We start from the raw sequence: 20,166 nt of genomic DNA on the forward strand, positions 1-20,166 counted from the left end.
CTGTCCCACTCTCTCTCTCTCTCTGTCCCACTCTCTCTCTCTCTCTCTCTCTGCCCCACTCTCTCTCTCTCTCTGCCCCACTCTCTCTCTCTCTGCCCCACTCTCTCTCTCTCTGCCCCACTCTCTTTCTCTCTCTCTGTCCCACTCTCTCTCTCTCTCTCCCACTCTCTCTCTCTCTCTGTCCCACTCTCTCTCTCTCTCTGCCCCACTCTCTCTCTCTCTCTCTCTCTGCCCCACTCTCTCTCTCTGCCCCACTCTCTCTCTCTCTCTCTGCCCCACTCTGTCTCTCTCTGCCCCATTCTCTCTCTCTCTCTCTCTGCCCCACTCTCTCTCTCTCTGTCCCACTCTCTCTCTCTCTCTGTCTCACTCTCTCTCTCTCTCCCCCACTCTCTCTCTCTCTCTGTCCCACTCTCTCTCTCTCTGCCCCACTCTCTCTCTCTCTCTGCCCCACTCTCTCTCTCTCTCTGCCCCACTCTCTCTCTCTCTCTGCCCCACTTGTAGTGTATGTACCCGTCTACCTTTAAGAGAACTATTGTATGTAACTGTCCACCTTAAGAGAACTACTTTAGGTGTTGCACTACTTTGTTGGCTTCTGTATACTGTAATACCGACGGTGACCACACCGGTATATAAGTGCTGTGTCAGGAATTATTGGGCAGATTCGCCCTGACCTTCGAATAGTAAAGTCCTGTTTTAAGTTACTCTTGGAGTCTGTGTATTAATTAACTAAACAACCCACAGACTTTACACCACTCTCTCTCTCTCTACCCCACTCTCTCTCTCTGCCCCACTCTCTCTCTCTCTGTCCCACTCTCTCTCTCTCTCTGCCCCACTCTCTCTCTCCTCTCTCTCTGCCCCACTCTCTCTCTCTCCCCCACTCTCTCTCTCTCTCTCTCTGCCCCACTCTCTCTCTCTCTCTACCCCACTCTCTCTCTCTGTCCCACTCTCTCTCTCTCTCTACCCCACTCTCTCTCTCTCTGCCCCACTCTCTCTCTCTCTCTGTCCCACTCTCTCTCTCTGCCTCACACTCTCTCTCTCTCCGCCCCACTCTCTCTCTCTCTGCCCCCACTCTCTCTCTCTCTCTCTCTCCGCCCCACTCTCTCTCTCTCTGCCCCACTCTCTCTCTCTCTCTCTGCCCCACTCTCTCTCTCTCTCTGCCCCACTCTCTCTCTCTGCCCCACTCTCTCTCTCTCTCTGCCCCTCTCTCTCCCCCTCTCTCTGGGACTGGGGGGTGGGGGTCTGAGATTAGGGGCAGGGCTGTGCCTGCGGTCGGGACTTGTCCGGGGGGTGGGGCAATGGGTGGGGCTGGTCCTGGGGGCGCGGCTGTGACTGTGGACTGGGGGTGGGGCTGCATCTGGGGCTGATACTGAGGGCGGGTCAGGGACTGGGGGCTGTTAGCGGGGCTTGGACTGCCCTTTAAATCTACACATACTATTGATGATTCCCCCCTCACCACTTCTTTCACTGGAGGAGGCTCTAAATTCACAATATTAACATCTAAAGAGCCCTGCATTTACACTGAAATAAACACAAATTGTACTACCAAAAGATACTTCTAGATGATTAATTACACTGACAATTTCTCTTTCTTCCTTCTCCAGCAGGGCATCAAGTGCACCGAGATGAGTGTCATCCTTGCCCTCATTGCAATGTTGCTTTTGCCACTGCAGATTTTCTTCAGAAACACATCAGAAGACATCCAGAATCCAGTGGACAAATTTCAGCAGGACAATCTCCTCCTTCCAGCATAAAGTATCTTGCACAATGCAAAAATGGGCAGGGATCGTTCACGCAATCTGTCCACAGGAGAGAATGTATAAAATCAGGAGATTTTCACCTGGACCAGCAGATCCACACAGGAGAGAGGCCGCATAAATGTAGTGAATGTGGAAAGAGTTTCACACAGGCAGGGAGCCTCCATAATCACCAGCGGATCCACACAGGAGAGAGGCCGCATAAATGTAGTGAATGTGGAAAGAGTTTCACACAGGCAGGGAGCCTCCATAATCACCAGCGGATCCACGCAGGAGAGAGGCCATTTAAATGGGCTGAATGTGGAGAGAGTTTCACAGAGTCAAGGCACCTCTATAGACACCAGCAGATCCACACAGGAGAGAGGCCGCATAAATGTACTGAATGTGGAAAGAGTTTCACAGATTCAGGGACCCTCCATAGACACCAGCGGATCCACACAGGAGAGAGGCCGCATAAATGTGCTGAATGTGGAGAGAGTTTCACAGATTCAGGGACCCTCCATAGACACCAGCGGATCCACACAGGAGAGAGGCCGTATAAATGTACTGAATGTGGAAAGAGTTTGGCTTACATCTATCAGTTGAAAGCTCACACGTGCTTTGAAACCTGCCGTCATTGTGGGGATTTCTTCAAGGATTCAGCAGCTTTCAAAGTTCACCTGAGAAAATGTTCTTAAACATAATGAAGAGAACGGTAACCAATTTATAATTTGACTAAGTTTAAATATTTCTTTCTATTTGAATGGCCTTCAATAACCACTAATTATCTCAAAGATTACTCATATTTATACTTCTTACCTATCACTCTTTATGATAATATTTGTGTGTGGATTAAGATGGAATATAAGGGTAAATTCCACAATTCCTCACTCCCAGTGACAATTGGAGATTTGGGGCTATGTTGCTGTAGCCTAATGCCTGACCCTCTTGCTCTGAAATTGTATCCTTTGACTGGGATTTCAAAATGTTCCCTCTGATATAAACTGCAGCATCTGCAGAATGTGTTTAATCCCCGTGAGTCTTTGTCCGACCGAGCTGTCACAGCCCCTTTATTCTGATGGTGAGAGATCGCTGGGATCGATGCTGTCTTTATGCAGTCTGGTTACATCTGCGTTGGTAAAGGTGCCTATCACAAAATATATTGTGTTAATAAATATAGTGACTGAAAAATTGTTTCCCATGAGATTTCGTGAACAGATGTTCAGTAAAATGCTGTTATTATAGTTTTCAAAGTTTAAGAAAGTGTCAACAAAATTTTAAGCAGAAGCAGAATTTGAAAATTGTAAAGTTGGTTGAAACGTGTAATTTATTTGACACAGGCTCGACAGGCCGAAATGTGTTTTAATTTGTATTATTGTGTATTATATTTAAAATATTTCCATGCAAATTGATTGATCTGTGTCTACATTGTCCAAGTAAATTCTATGTTGGTGTACAGAGTTATTCGAACATTATTAAACAAGCAAATTGTGATCTGATTCATTGTCATTGAGCAGTTTATTTAATGCTAATATATTTAGTCTCTAGCCGGTTATAGATAGCGGTCGAGGGCACAAAAGGGAGCTCCTTGGCCATCCGTTGCCATCCTTTGCTCTTTCTCCCCCAGTCTCCTCTCTTCTGCTGTTTAAGTTCCCCTGGCTCTAATAGTGGGTGCAACAAAAACAGATGATCTGGTCATTATCACATTGCTGTTTGTGGGAGCTTGCTGTGCACAAATTGGCTGCCTCGTTTCTCACATTACAACAGTGACTCCACTTCCAAAAGTACTTCATTGGCTGTAAAGCGCTTTGAGACGTCCGGTGGACGTGAAAGGCGCTATATAAATGCAAGTCTTTCATTCTTCTCTCTATATTCTGAAATTGACTGAATTGCCTCTGATCCGAGGGGAGTCAGGCGGAACGTTTGTTGGTGGGGTGAGGTGCGCCGGCCGACGGGTTTAGCGCGGAGACGCGGGGCCGGAAGGAAGATGGCGGCGCCCATGTGAGGGGGAAAAGCGGCTTCTTGTTGTTTAAAAGAGGAAGAAAACCGGGTGTAAAAAACCCGCGGAAGCCGCGGAGAAAGAGGCGCTCAGGGAGTGGGCACCCGCTAGCCGCCGATAAGGCCCCGGAGTTGGGGTAAGTGGGTCCGGAGAGGCGCTGGGAGCGGGAATGAGTGGGCGGGCTGGGCCCTGGAGACTAGGCCTAGGTTCCCCTCCTCTCCCCTCCCCCAGCCTCAGGCCCAGGACCCACATTCAGCCCAGTTCAACCTGAGCAGCACTTTCACATTCCACTCAAACTTCTCATTCACTTCAACCTCTTACACTTAGTCACACTTAAAAAACATTAGCTCATTTTAACCCCTCTTTAATTTTATTGTAATCTATTTGATTTAAAAAAATGATTTTAATCTCTTAAAATATAAATGTATACGATATTTTAAATTTAACCTGATTATTACTTTTAGATTTCATTAAAGCGTTTCGTCCACTTTAATCCGGGAAATTTATTTCCACTTTTTAATTGGCAAAAGAACCAAAGGGGACGTGAGGAAAGACTTTTTTTTAACGCAGCGAGTGGTTAGGATCTGGAATTCACTGCCTGAAAGGGTGGTGGAGGCAGATTCAATCGTGGCTTTCAAAAGGGAATTGGATAAGTACCTGAAGGAAAAAGAATTTGCAGGACTCCGGGGAAAGGGCGGGGGAGTGGGACTAGCTGAAGTGCTCTTTCCAAGTCGGGATGGTGTGTGACTTGGAGGGGAACTTGGAGGTTGTGGTGTTCCCATGCGTCTGCTGCCCTTGTTTTTCCAGGTGGTAGAGGTGGCGGGTTTGGGAGGTGCTGCCGAAGAAGCCTTGATGAGTTGCTGCAGTGCATCTTGTAGATGGTACACACTGCGGCCAGGGTATGCCGGTGGTGGAGGGAGCGAATGTTCAAGGTGGCGGATGGGGTGCCAATCAAGTGGGCTGCTTTGTCTTGGATGGTGTCAAGCTTCTTGTGCGTTGTTGGAGCTGCACTCATCCAGGCAAGTGGGAGATGGGGACGGGGGGAAGGCTGTTTGACCGGGTAGGGTGGTTGGAGGTCGGAGTTCATGTGATGATGCCTGCAACCAGAGTTAGCAGCCCGAGTGAGCTGGGGGTCAGTGATCAGTGTGGGTCGGGGTCCGGGGGGTCAGTGATCAGTGCGGGTCGGGGTCCGGGGGGTTGGTGATCAGTGTGGGACGGGGTCCGGGGGGTGGTGATCAGTGTGGGACGGGGTCCGGGGGGGGTGATCAGTGTGGGACGGTGTCCGGGGGGGCGGTGATCAGTGTGGCACGGGGTCCGGGAGGGGGTGATCAGTGTGGGTCGGGGTCCGGGTGGTCGATAAATAGTGTGGGTCGGCGTCCGGGGGGCGGTGATCAGTGTGGGATGGGGTCCGTGGGGGTGATCAGTGTGGGACGGGGTCCGGGGGGTGATCAGTGTGGGACGGGGTCCGGGGGGTCGGTGATCAGTGTGGGACGGGGTCCGGGGGGTCGGTGATCAGTGTGGGACGGGGTCCGGGGGGGCGGTGATGAGTGTGGGACTGGGTCCGGGCGGGGGTGATCAGTGTGGGACGGGGGGTCCGGGGGGTCAGTGATCAGTGTGGGATGGGGTCCGGGGGGTCGGTGATCAGTGTGGGACGGGGTCCGTGGGGTGATCAGTGTGGGACGGGGTCCGGGGGGGCGGTGATCAGTGTGGGACGGGGTCCGGGGGGCAGTGATCAGTGTGGGACGGGGTCCGGGGGGTCGGTGATCAGTGTGGGACGGGGTCCGGGGGGTCGGTGATCAGTGTGGGACGGGGTCTGGGGGTGCGGTGATCAGTGTGGGACAGCGTCCGGGGGGTCGGTGATCGGTATGGGACGGGGTCCGTGGGGTCGGTGATCAGTGTGGGACGGGGTCCGGGGGGCGGTGATCAGTGTGGGACGGGGTCCGGGGTGTCGGTGATCAGTGTGGGACGGGGTCCGGGGTGTCAGTGATCAGTGTGGGACGGGGTCTGGGGGGTCGGTGATCAGTGTGGGACGGGGTCCGGGGGTGGGTGATCAGTGTGGGACGGGGTCCGGGGGGTCGGTGATCAGTGTGGGACGGGGTCCGGGGGGGGCGGTGATCAGTGTGGGACTGGGTCCGGGGGGGGGTGATCAGTGTGGGACGGGGGGTCCGGGGGGTCAGTGATCAGTGTGGGATGGGGTCCGGGGGGTCGGTGATCAGTGTGGGACGGGGTCCGTGGGGTGATCAGTGTGGGACGGGGTCCGGGGGGGCGGTGATCAGTGTGGGACGGGGTCCGGGGGGCAGTGATCAGTGTGGGACGGGGTCCGGTGGGTCGGTGATCAGTGTGGGACGGGGTCCGGGGTGTCGGTGATCAGTGTGGGACGGGGTCTGGGGGCACGGTGATCAGTGTGGGACAGCGTCCGGGGGGTCGGTGATCGGTATGGGACGGGGTCCGTGGGGTCGGTGATCAGTGTGGGACGGGGTCCGGGGGGCAGTGATCAGTGTGGGACGGGGTCCGGGGTGTCGGTGATCAGTGTGGGACAGGGTCCGGGGTGTCAGTGATCAGTGTGGGACGGGGTCTGGGGGGTCGGTGATCAGTGTGGGACGGGGTCCGGGGGTGGGTGATCAGTGTGGGACGGGGTCCGGGGGGTCGGTGATCAGTGTGGGACGGGGTCCGGGGAGTCGGTGAACAGTGTGGGACGGGGTCCAGCGGGGTGATCAGTGTGGGACGGGGTCCGGGGGGTCGGTGATCAGTGTGGGACGGGGTCCGGGGGGACGGTGATCAGTGTGGGACGGGGTCCGGGGGGCAGTGATCAGTGTGGGACGGGGTCCGGGGGGTCGGTGATCAGTGTGGGACGGGGTCCGGGGGGTCGGTGATCAGTGTGGGACGGGGACCGGGGGGTTGGTGGTCAGTTTGGGACGGGGTCCGGGGGGTCGGTGATCAGTGTGGGACGGGGTCCGGGGGGTCGGTGATCAGTGTGGGGCTGGGTCTGGCGCGTCGGTGATCAGTGCGGGACGGTGTCCGGGGGGTGTTCAGTGTGGGACGGGTTCCAGGGGGTCGGTGATTAGTGTGGGATGGGGTCTGGGGGGTCGGTGATCAGTGTGGGACGGGGTCCGGGGGGTCAGTGATCAGTGTGGGACGGGGTCCGGGGTCGGTGATCCGTGTGGGACGGGGTCCGGGGGGTCGGTGATCAGTGTGGGACGGGGACGGTGATGAATGGCGGACGGGATCAGGGCGTTTCTGGGTCGCGCTGGGATTGTGACGGTTGAATTCTCACCTTTGCTCCGGTCTCTGATCCCCCCAGACTCCCGGCCCCTCGGAAGGATGCATCTCACCGCTGCCCTCTGGATCAGTCATGGGCGAGTTTACCGTCGGATGGGGCTGGGACCCCAGTCCCGGATCGATGTGTTGCGGAACGTTGTGACAGCGTTGATGCGACATGAGAGGATTGAAACCACCCTGGCCCGGGCTGATGAGATGAGGTTTTACGCTGAGAAGGTAATCACTTCCTCCCTTCGAACACCCCGTTTATCTTGTTCCTTCCTGCCATCTGCCCAGGCTGCTGTTACTCTGCTTTCCTCCGAATCAACAACGTGCATTTATATAGCGCCTTTCATGACCGCCAGACGCCCCAAAGCACTTTACAGCCAATGAAGTATTTTTGAAGTGTAGTCACTGTTGTAATGTGGGAAACACGGCAGGCAATTTGTGCACAGCAAGCTCCCACAAACTGCAATGTGACAATGACCAGTTAATCTGTTTTAGTGATATTGATTGAGCGATAAATATTGGCCAGGACACCGGGGATAACTCCACTGTCGGAGGTGCTGCCTTTGGGATGAGACGTTAAACCGAGGCCCCGTCTACTCTCTCAGGTAGACGTAAAAGATCCCGCGGCACTAACTCGAAGAAGATCAGGGGAGTTCTCCCCGGTGTCCTGGCCAATATTTATTCCTCAACCAACATCACTAGAAAACAGATTATCTGGTCATTATCACATTGCTGTTTGTGGGAGCTTGCTGTGTACAAATTGGCTGCCGCGTTTCTTACATTACATCAGTGACTACACTTCAAAAGTACTTCATTGGCTGTAAAGCACTTTGGGATGTCTGGTGGTAGTGAAAGGCGCTATATTAATGCAAATCTTTCTTTTAAATGTACTGGGTCCAGTTCTGATCAAAGACACATAAGGGAGACATTCAACTACTAGGGGCATCACAGAGTAGAGCCACGAGACCGATCCCCGGTGCCAGAGGGACTGAGTTGTGTGGAGAGACTTGGCCGATTCAACCTGGAAAGGAGGCTCCCTAAAAATGATCATATTGAGGAATTAGAAAAACAATCTTTCTTGGGATGTGGGCGTCGCTGGCAAGGCCGGCATTTATTACCCATCCCTAATTGCCCTCGAGAAGGTGGTGGAGAGCTGCCTTCTTGAACCGCTGCAGTCCGTGTGGTGAAGGTACTCCCACAGTGCTGTAACGGAGGGAGTTCCAGGATTTTGACCCAGTGACGATGGAGGATCGGCCGATGTATCTCCAAGTCAGGATGGTGTGTGACTTGGAGGAGAACTTGCAGGTGGTGGTGTTCCAATGCGCCTGCTGCCCTTGTCCTTCTGGGCGGTAGAGGTGGCGGGTTTGGGAGGTGCTGCCGAAGAGGTCTTGGTGAGTTGCTGCAGTGCAATAGAGAGGGATGAATATCCGGAATGTTACTTCAAATGAATCTGTGCGATTTGGACAAGGAGACACGGCTTCAAACTAGTTAAAGGTAACTCGGGCTGTTATCAGGAAGATTTACTTCACACAGAGGGAGTGACCAACACTTGGAATGGACTGGCAGATGGAGGACTGGGGCACGAGGCACAATCCTGGAATGGGTTAAGGAACAATTGGAGGCAACGATGGGCTGTTCTGGATGGGAGCATTAAGATGGGCCGAATGGCCAGCCACATCCGGAATGATCATCTGGAGCAGCTCGAATTCCCAAATTCAGGAGGTGGGATCTCCTGGAGGTGTAGCTAAAATACTGAACACTGACCTCCGAATGCTGGTTCTTAATTTGGATTTTCAAAAGCAGTCACCTAAAGGACATCGAAAGGGATGAAAGGAGGAATCTCGTCCTGTGCTTGATCGAAGCATCGCAGCAGACAAAAGAACCGGGTCTCGGAGCAGAGACGCACCCAGGGCCCATTGCAGGAGTGCCCTGGAGGATCCCTGCAGGAGTGTCCAGCATGCAGGGCAGAACTAGGCCAATATCCATTAATAATCACTATCCAAAAAAGAGCCACCAAATTTTGGAAACACCTAGAAATGAGCAACCCCCAATGCTGTCATTACGAAGACCTGAAATGCCAAGAGAGGGCAATAAAGAAGAATACCCTCAGTCAACTAGTCCTGGGACTCAGTGAAGTAACTACAAACACTACTAACAATAACCAGCCCCAGGACAGTGACATCGTAGCACAAAGAATTCGACCCAACACAATCGTCGCTAAGCAAAAGGAAAAATATCTGTCATATTGGGCAGAGACAACAAAAACCCAAAGCAAACTCAATTGCTACTTGGCCCTAAACAGACAATACAACATGGCTGATTACCTGACCATGGTAAAGGATAGCAAACTGAGAAAAACTTTGACAATGTACAGACTTAGTGAATGTGGTGTATGTAAACGTTCCACCTTTAAGAGAACTATTTTAAGAGATGCACTACTTTATCTTGGCTGCTGTATACTGTAATACCGGTGGTGTGTAATGATTTATTGGGCAGTTCAGCCTGACCTTCGACTAGTAAAGACCTGTTGAATTTATTCTTGTGGTCTGTGTGCAGTGATTCTTATTAACAATAACTAGAACACACAGACTTAACAGTGGCGACGATGACGATCTTACCCTGCGGCAGAGATATATCCAAGGCAGTATAATGGGCGTCGAGCAGAGGCATCCGCCCTCATCATCCTGCTGAGAAAAGACTCGGGTCTGAAGAGCAAGGAAGAATCCTGACACGAAGCCTTCCATCAGCAACAGGCAGTGATCATCCCTTCTACCACAGGTGGTGGGTAAGCCGATCAGCGACGAGCAGCAAGTCGTCCACGTTGGCTGTGAAGTAGGGGAGGGAAAAACGGAGGATATAAGGGCGGAGAACTCGACCACGGCCGGGGAAAAGAGCCGGACAGAAGTTGGGGCCAGAGGCGCTGAGACTGGGGCAGCGTAAGGCACGGGAGCCGTGGTGAATGCAAATGCAGCCGGTGTAAAAGACCGGGCTGCAAGCGGGCTGGGAGACGCAACAGCGTCGAGAGAGAGCTCGACCGCGACCGGGGAAAAAGGCCGGGCAGCTACCGAGGCCGCGAGGTGCGGGAGAAAATAAAAATAATTTTTTAAAAAACCGCGGAGAACTCAGCCGCAGCCGGTGGAAAGGACCGGACTGCAAGAGGGGCTGGGAGGCACGATTTGAGAACCGCTGGGGAGGGCGAACGCAGCAATACGGCAATCGCCATTACAGCCAGCGGGGGAGAAAGGCAAACGCGGGAAGCCGCCATTTTCGTAGGCGGGGGAAGAAGACAAGCGCGGGAAACCGCCATTTTGAAAAAAAAAAATAAAAGCAAAATTTCTTTTTGTTTCTCAAGAAGATTGCAAGGATGCCTAAGCGTGGTAACATCAACGATTTCGATGCCGATGTTGACGATTGGGCCACGTATGCAGGACGCATAGAGATTTATTGTAAGGCAAATAAAATATCAGATGAAGATAAAGCACTAACCTTACTAAACTCAATGGGTGCGAAGACATACGGGCTATTGAAGCATCTTCTATCACCAGCTAAACCGGTGGATCAGGCTTTCGCTAATATTGTTGCTGTCCTGAGAAATCATTTGAACCCCACACCGCTGATGTTAGCGGAACGATTTAAATTTTATGCGAGAACGCAACTGAAAGAGGAAAGCAACGCGCAGTATTTAATTGAACTGCGTAAGCTAGCAAAATACTGTCAGTTTGGGGAAAGACTGACAGAGGCACTGAGAGACAAATTCGTGTGTGGTTTGTCGAAAGAAGGAACACAAAAGCGGCTGCTTGAAGAGAATGATCTTACACTTGATAAGGCTGTCACTATTGCAGCATCGCACAAAGCCGCAGCGAGAGGCACTGTGGAAATGCAGCTGAAGGCAGCGGCACTCAGCGTAGATCAAATGGCTTTGGGTACAGCGAAATGTTATCGTTGTGGAAAGACAACACACGATCAGAACCAATGCTGGTTTAAAAATCAGGAATGTAGAAAATGTGGCAAGCTTGGTCACATAGCTAAAGTATGCCGGTCAGGAAAGAAGACCAGCAACAAAAAGTCACCGCAGGAAAAGTGCAGAAAGGTACATAAGGTGGCTGAGAAGAGTTCGGATGAACAGAATTCGGATTCAGACTCCAACAGCAAGGAACTGGGTAGTCTGAGAATTCACAATGTGAGTAAGGAAGCTGACCTACAAACTATCTGGGTCACACTTCAGATAGCAGGAGTCCAAGTGAAGATGGAATTGGACACCGGATCGGCGTTGACGGTCATGAATAAGCAAGATTACAAAAGGTTATTCACACATATTCCCCTACGGGATACGGAGATAGTATTGCAGACATACACGGGGCAAAGCGTATACCCCATCGGAAAGATAAAAGTCAAGGTGGTACACAAGGGCAAAGAACACCAAGGAATGGACTTATATGTACTACCTGAGGGAGGTCCACCACTTCTGGGATGGGAGTGGATCAGGAAAATAAATATGGACTGGCACTCCCTAAAAGCAATAACGGTAGATTCCGGAATATTGGATGATGCTAAAGAGGTGTTCGAACAGGGACTGGGAACACTGAGAGGAATTACGGCAAAAATCAAGATTGCAGAACATGCAAACCCAAAATTTTTCAAAGCCAGACCAGTACCTTATGCGATACGACCTGCTGTGGAAGCTGAGCTGGAAGGGCTAGAACATTCAGGAGTACTGTCTAAGGTGGACTGGAGTGAGTGGGCCACGCCCATTGTTCCTGTCATGAAGCGTTCATTGAGTAACAAGCCAGGGGAACCGGGGAAGGTCCGCATCTGTGGAGACTTCAAGATCACGGTTAATCCGGTGCTTCACACGGTGCAATATCCGCTTCCGCAGATTGAGGATATCTTTGCTTCATTGTCTGGTGGGAAACACTTCACCAAGATAGACCTGGCGCAAGCGTACTTACAGATGGAAGTTGAGGAAGAGTCGCGCCAGTATCTCACAATCAACACGCACAGAGGCTTGTATCGATATAATAGACTGGTTTTTGGAGTGGCTTCGGCTCCAGCAATTTGGCAGAGGGCCATGGAGCAGGTATTACAGGGAATTCCAAGCACTCAATGTTACTTGGACGATATCCTGATTACAGGAGATGACGATGAGGAACACCTTGCAAATTTGAAACTGGTGCTCACCAGATTGAAGGAATATGGACTTCGAGTTAATCGCCAGAAATGTGAGTTCTTTCAGAAACGGATCTCGTACTGTGGTCATGTCATTGACCAGGAGGGGCTGCACAAGTCACCTGACAAGATCGAAGCTGTTGTGAAGGCTCCCGCTCCGGAAAATGTATCCCAGTTGAGGTCGTTCCTAGGGTTGATTAACTATTACCATAAGTTTCTGCCAAATCTATCCACGGTGCTGCACCCGCTGAACGCTCTTTTGCAGAAGGAAGTACCATGGAAGTGGAGCGAGGACTGTAAGAAGGCCTTTCGCAAAAGCAAGGCATTGATCACCTCAGAGGAAGTGTTGGCTCACTTCAACCCAACGCTACCTATTCGTTTAGCTTGTGATGCTTCTCCTTATGGTATTGGAGCAGTACTCTCACACAAGTTGCCAAATGGCTTGGAAAGGCCAGTCGCATTTGCATCCAGATCATTGACCTCCGCTGAGCGCAACTATGCTCAGATAGATAGGGAGGCTCTCAGCCTTGTGTGGGGAGTAAAGAAGTTTAATCATTACCTGCAGGGCCAGAAGTTTACACTGCTGACAGACCACCAGCCGTTGGTATCCATTTTTAACCCTAAGAAGGGTGTTTCGGTGATGACAGCACAGAGGCTCCAGAGATGGTCCCTTTTCCTAGGGGCACATCAATATCAGATTGAATTCAAAGGTACAAAGCAGCATGGTAATGCTGATGGGCTGTCGCGCCTGCCACTACCTACTGAGGAGGAGGCACCGACGGTTGACCCGGTGGAGTTATTTCACTCGACCATCATCGAATGTTTACCTGTCACCAATGCAAATATTGAAAGGGAGACGAGGAATGACCTGACACTGTCCCGGGTCTACGAATTGACAGTAAAGGGATGGCCAGCCCATGGTGATCCACTGTTACCGGCATTCTCAGCAAGACGAGAACAGCTGTCCATCTGTCAGGGAACATTGATGTATGGAACAAGGGTGATTATCCCTCCTAAGTTAAGAGAGAGAGTTCTAAAAGAACTACATGAAGGTCATCTGGGGGGAGTCAAGATGAAAAGCCTTGCTAGGGCTTATGTGTGGTATCCGGGTATCGACCAACAGATAGAGGATCTGACGAAAAGCTTCTCAGGGTGCCAAAAAGTCCAAAATGCACCTCCAATTACACCGCTGCATCCATGGGAATAGCCTTCAACCCCATGGCAACGTGTACATATTGAATTTGCTGGTCCACTCATGGACTCCATGTTTTTAATTGCGGTGGACGCACATTCTAAATGGCCAGAAGTGATTAAAATGACTACCACTACCTCGGAGAAGACGATCGCGGTGCTAAGAACGATATTTGCAAGAAATGGATTGCCAGAGCAAATATGTTCAGACAACGGACCACAGTTCGTGTCAGAGGAATTCCAGAAATTCCTGAAGAAGAATGGGGTGAAACATTATACCTCTGCCCCATATCATCCAGCTACGAATGGGCTGGCCGAGAGGTTTGTACAGACGTTCAAAAAGGCAATAAAGGCCATGAGCGAAGATCAGATTCCACTGCAACACAAGGTGGACAATTTCCTACTGGCATATCGAAACGCCACCCATGCAACAACAAACCAAAGTCCTGCCATGATGTTCTATAACAGGAGGTTGCGGTCCAGGTTGGACTTGTTAAAACCAAATGTGCGGAGGGAAGTCGAAAACAAACAGTTCCAGCATATCAATAACAAGCCCACTCGGAGTTTTGAAATAGGACAACCGGTGTTAGCCAGGGACTATAAAAACGAAAAATGGCAATCTGGAACAATTCGGGCCAGACAAGGACCCCTGATGTACACGGTAGATGTTGGTGAAAACGTAATGCGATGCTGATCGAGAACAAGGGTCGAGCCCATGGTTACGACAGAGACAACCGTGGAGGAAGTTAGTGAACCTGAAGCATCCACCTCAGAAGTGAATATACCTGATGATGATGTCCTATCCATAGGGGATCAACTAGATGAGTCACCCCAGCAACGAGAACCAGAGACCCCTGAAAGGCGTTATCCGTCTCGGATCAGGAGGCCTCCTCAGAGACTGAATCTGTGAACTGTTTTTACATGAAGTTGTGTATATATGTTATTATGTTATGTTAAATGGGGAATATATACTGTTAAGCTAAAAAGGGAGGATTGTGGTGTATGTAACCGTTCCACCTTTAAGAGAACTATTTTAAGAGATGCACTACTTTATCTTGGCTGCTGTATACTGTAATACCGGTGGTGACCACACCGGTATATAAGTGCTGTGTAATGATTTATTGGGCAGTTCAGCCTGACCTTCGACTAGTAAAGACCTGTTGAATTTATTCTTGTGGTCTGTGTGCAGTGATTCTTATTAACAATAACTAGAACACACAGACTTAACAGTGAACATAACCTGGCGATTGAAAAAGGTAGACACAGGCAGACCCAGCTACCAAGAGAGGACAGGATATGCTCTCACTGCAGTCAGGGAGTGGTGGAGACAGAGATGCACTTCCTCACAGCTTGTAGAAAATATCAGGGCATAAGGGAGAATTTCTACCCCAAATTCACAAAAATATGCCCGGAATTCAGAAATTTGAATGACGACCAAAAACTCCCATACCTACTAGGGGAAGAGAGAAATTGTGTAACACTAGCGGCACACTATGTTACAGCTTGCCATAAACAGAGAGACAACCACTAAATATAAGAAAAGAGTATATATAAATTATATGAAAGTATATTTATACACTCAGGGATATATCTGTTTATACACTGTATGGATAGATCTGTATTTTTGTGAACAAACATGAATGTTTTTCGATGCTTTGGCAACATAAGATGTAACTTGTCATGCCAATAAAGCGATTTGAATTGAATTGAATTGAATTGAATTGACTGACCAGGGATGGGACGCTATTGTTAAATAGACAAGAGATTCGCATTTATATAGCGCCTTTCACATCCTCGGGACATCCCAAAGCTCTTCACAGCCAATCATGTACTTTTTGAAGTGTGGTCGCTATTGTAATGTAGGTAACACAGCAGCCAATTTGCACACAGCAAGCTCACACAAACAGCGATGTGATGGGAACACCACCACCTCCAAGTTCCCCTCCAAGTCACACCATCCTGACTTGGAGATACATCGGCCGATCCTTCATCATAACCTGGTCAAAATCCTGGAACTCCCTCCCTAACAGCACTGTGGGAGTACTTTCACCACACAGACTGCAGCGGTTCAAGAAAGCGGCTTACCACCACCTTCTGAAGGACAACTAGGGATGGGCAATAAATGCCAGCCTTGCCAGCGACGCCCACATCCCGTGAATGGATTAAAAATAAGACCAGACCATCTGTTTTTAGTGATTATTGGTTGAGGGGTAAATATTAACCCAGGACACCTGGGATAACTTCCCCTGCTCTTGTTCCAATAGAGGCTGCAGATGTCTTTTACGTCCACCTGAGAGGGCAGATGGGGCCTCGGTTTAATGTCTCATCCGAAAGACGGCAACTCCGACAGTGCGGTGCTCCCTCAGTACTGCCCCACCGACAGTGCGGCGCTCCCTCAGTACTGCCCCTCCAACAGTGCGGCGCTCCCTCAGTACTGCCCCTCCGACAATGCGGCGCTCCCTCAGTACCGCCCCTCTGACACTGTGGCACTCCCTCAGTACTGCCCCTCCGACAGTGCAGCGCTCCCTCAGTACTGCCCCTCCGACAATGTAGCGTTCCCTCAGTGCTGCCCCTCCGGCAGTGCAGCGCTCCCTCAGTACTGCCCCTCCGCCAGTGCGGCGCTCCCTCAGTACTGACCTCCGACAGTGCAGCGCTCCATCAGTGCTGCCCCTCCGAGAGTGCAGCGCTCCCTCAGTGCTGCTCCTCATTTACTCGATCAAAACCTCTCATGATTTTGAACGCCGCTCTTTACAAGAATGGTTCCAGGGATGAGGGACTTCAGTACTGAGGGAGCGCCACACTGTCGGAGGGGCAGTACTGAGGGAGCGCCGCACTATCAGAGGGGCAGTACTGAGTGAGTGCCGCACTGTCGGAGGGGCAGTACTGAGGGAGTGCTGCACTGTTGGAGGGGCAGTACTGAGGGAGCGCCGCACTGTCGGAGGGGCAGTACTGAGGGAGCGCTGCACTGTTGGAGGGGCAGTACAGAGGGAGCGCCGCACTGTTGGAGGGGCAGTACTGAGGGAGCGCCGCACTGTCAGAGGGGCAGTACTGAGGGAGCACCGCACTGTCTGAGGGGCAGTACTGAGGGAGCGCCGCACTGTTGGAGGGGCAGTACTGAGGGAGCGCCGCACTGTCGGAGGTGCCGTCTTTCGGATGAGACTTTAAACCGTGGCCCCATCTGCCCTCTCAGGTGGATGTAAAAGATTCTGCAGCCTCTATTGGTACAAGAGCAGGGGAAGTTATCCCAGGTGTCCTGGGTTAATATTTACCCCTCAACCAATAATCACTAAAAACAGATGGTCTGTGTAGTGTATGTACCATTAAGGGGAGAACTACTTTTTACAGCTTCTGTATACTGTCGTACCGGCAGTGACCACACCTGTATATAAACCCTGAGTAGGGATCTGTACATTTAGTTTTAGAGTAACCCTCATCCAGTAAACACCTGTTGATTGTTCCCTGCAGTCTCTGGTCTCATTATTGAAGGAAATACAACATCAAGATACACGGATCTAACAGTGGCGACGAGGCAATTCAAACCTACCTGCAACTCTGCATCACCTCCCAGGGATTCGCTCCTGGAGAACAGTGAAAGAAGAAGGCCGAGTCCAGAAGCACGGGCGTCGACCATCCAGCAGAGATTTGAGCATCGCAGGGGAGGCTGTTGAGAGCTGGGCTTGGTTCTCCAGTCACGGTGGTCCAGCTAAACGGGCTGGCAGCAGGTACGGCACAGACCCTTCCTGGACAGCGGCGGCTAGAGCCGACCGACGGCACAGAAAAGGCCGAGCAGCATCGACGGGAGAAGAGAGAGGGTAGAGCGCACAGGGCGCAGCCTGCAGTGTATGTACCTTGAAGAAGGAACTATATTCTGCAGCCCCTGTATACTGCAGTACCAGTAGTGACCACCCCTGTATATAAGCCTGTGCAGTAACTTTATATAGTAGTTCCAGTTTTGTCTCCATTCAGTAAACACCTGTTATAACCAACTTCTGCAGTCCGTGTCTCAATTACACACGGACATTACATTGGCGACGAACAGATCCGAACTTACCTACAGTTCTGCACCACCTCACGGGGATCCATCCCTGAAGCGAAGTTATTAGAGGTCGAAGCCAGAAGGAAGAAATCCAAAAAGAAAAAAAAACAAACAGAAGAAACGGGCATCGACTGTGGGCAACTGCCCTCTGATTCATCGAATTCGAAGATTTGCAGGAGAGGCTGTCGAGAGCTGAGCTTGGTTATCCAGTCCATGGTGTTCCAGCTAATCGGGCTGGTGGCAGGTTGTACACTGATCCTTCCTGGGCTGCGGCGGGCTCGAGTTCGATCGGGTGGCTTTTCAACGGGGCCGAGCAGCGTTGTCGGGAAGAGGAGAGAGAGAGAGAGGGTGGAGCACACAGGGCGCAGCCGGTGCTACGAAGCCGGGCAGCGTACAGACCCGAGAAGAGGGAGGGAAGTGTCCCATAGGGTCTGCTCTGACGACGGGAACAGTAATTAAAGTAAAAGAAAAAGAAATTAGAAGCGCAGAAAGCCGTGAGGAGCTGCAGTTTGCCACGGGGACCGCAGAGAGCGGCGTTGGCAGCAGCACGGGGGGAAGCGCGCGAAGACCATAGGGCGTCGCCATCAAGGCATAAAAACGCCAGCAACAGCGCTGGCAGCAGCGGAAAAGGCAAAGCGCGGGAGGCGCCATTTTGTTCAATCGGGGAAGAAGGCAAAGCGCGGGAGGCGCCATCTTAGATCTCCAAGATGCCAAAGACTGGCAATATCACTGCCTTCAATAATGCAATAGAAGACTGGACCACGTATGTGGAAAGAGTCGAAGTATATTGCAAGGCAAATGAAGTAGCCGATGAGAAAAAGGCATCGGTACTACTAAACTTAATGGGCGCAAGAACGAACGGCCTATTGCGGAACCTGATCACTCCAGTCAAACCGATGGCGAAGAGTTTTAATGAAATTGTTGATATCCTACAGGAACACCTAAATCCTACACCGCCGCTGATAGCAGAAAGATTTAAATTCCACAAGAGAAATCAGCATAAAGATGAGAGCAATGCTGATTACTTTACGGAACTACGCAAGCTATCAAAGCACTGCCAGTTCGGAGCAGGACTGGCAGATACCCTATGGGACAAATTTGTCTGTGGACTCCTGAGTGAAGGAACCCAGAAGAGGTTACTCTCAGAGAAAGAGCTGACGCTAGATAAGGCTTTCAGCGTGGCAGTATCGTACGAAGCAGCAGCAAGGGGAGCTGCGGAAATACAGCAAAAGCCACAGGAATACGGCACCCATGAAATGACACGGGGATTTGAAAAATGTTATCGCTGCGGCAGAACAACCCATGACCAGAAGGACTGCTGGTCCAAGGACAAAACATGCAGGCAATGTGGAAAGATGGGACACATTGCACGAGTTTGCAGGTCCGGGAAGAAGACTAACGACAACAAAAAGACTGCTAAGGAACAGTACAGGAAAGTACAAAAGATGACGGACAGTAGTTCCGAAGACCAGAAGAGCGATAGTGAATCTGGGAACAAGAGACTAAGCTGTCTCAATCTACACAACGTAACCGCAAAAGAGGATCACCGAACCATTTGGGTCACCCTCACGATAGCAGGGTCCCAAGTCAAAATGGAATTGGATACAGGATCAGCCCTGACCGTCATGAATCGACAAGACTATGAGCGGCTATTCTCACACATACCCTTGAAAGACACATCCATTGTCTTGAAGACATATACGGGGCAGAAAGTATACCCCAGAGGGAAAATAAGGGTGCCTGTCGAATACAACAGCAAGGAAATACAGAAATTGTATCTGTACATACTGCAAGATGGTGGACCACCGTAATTGGGACGGGAATGGATCAGAAAGATAAGTTTAGACTGGCACTCCATTCAGGCACTGACTGTGGCTGGTAAAAAGGATGACGACGTCACACCTGGATGATTGTCAAAAAATCTTAGCTAACGCTAAAGAGGTATTTCAACAAGGACTGGGAACTCTTAAAGGCGTAACCGCCTCGATAAAAATAGAAGAGAATGCAATTCCCAGGTTTTTCAAAGCAAGACCGATACCGTACGCAATTCGCCCAGCCGTCGAGGCAGAGCTGGAGAATCTGAAGAATGCAGGCGTGTTATCTAAGGTAGACTGGAGCGAGTGGGCGACACCCATCGTTCCTGTCATGAAGAAAACGTTAAACAATAAGTCTGAGGAGCCAAGGAAGGTTCGCATCTGTGGGGACTTCAAGGTGACTGTGAACCCAGTCCTTCACACAGTGCAGTATCCTCTTCCGAGTATAGAAGATATTTTCGCCTCACTATCTGGAGGGAAACGTTTTACAAAAATTGACCTAGCGCAAGCATATTTGCAGATGGAGGTTGAAGAATCCTCTAGGAAGTATCTCACGATAAACACTCACAAATGTCTTTACCAGTATAATCGACTGGTATTCGGAGTAGCATCAGCTCCGGCTATATGGCAAAGAGCGATGGAACAAGCCCTGCAAGGGATTCCGGGGACTCAGTGTTACTTAGACGACATCCTAGTGACAGGTGAAAATGACAGTGAACACCTTGCCAACCTAGAGCAGGTGCTCACTAGACTAAGAGAACATGGGCTACGAGCCAATCGCCCCAACTGCGAGTTTTTTAAGAAACAAATATCGTATTGTGGCCACATGATTGATGAAGAGGGGTTACATTCAAGATTCAAGATTCAAGATTCTTTATTTGCCATATGTAACTAGTACAATGGAATGCTTACTCCCCAATCACTCCCACAATAAAGCTGTGGGAGCTCACAGAGACACGT

The 20,166-nt window shown here is 50.8% G+C and overlaps 1 pseudogene; it reads left to right on the forward strand.

The window, feature by feature from the left end:
• LOC147109759 (uncharacterized) overlaps positions 1–20,166 on the forward strand; it is a 1,788,622-nt pseudogene that overhangs the window by 1,180,497 nt on the left and 587,959 nt on the right.

This window comes from Somniosus microcephalus, chromosome 12 (genome assembly GCF_052327205.1).
Source record: "Somniosus microcephalus isolate GS21.2 chromosome 12, FLI_Smic_1.0, whole genome shotgun sequence".
Taxonomy (NCBI): Eukaryota; Metazoa; Chordata; class Chondrichthyes; order Squaliformes; family Somniosidae; genus Somniosus; species Somniosus microcephalus.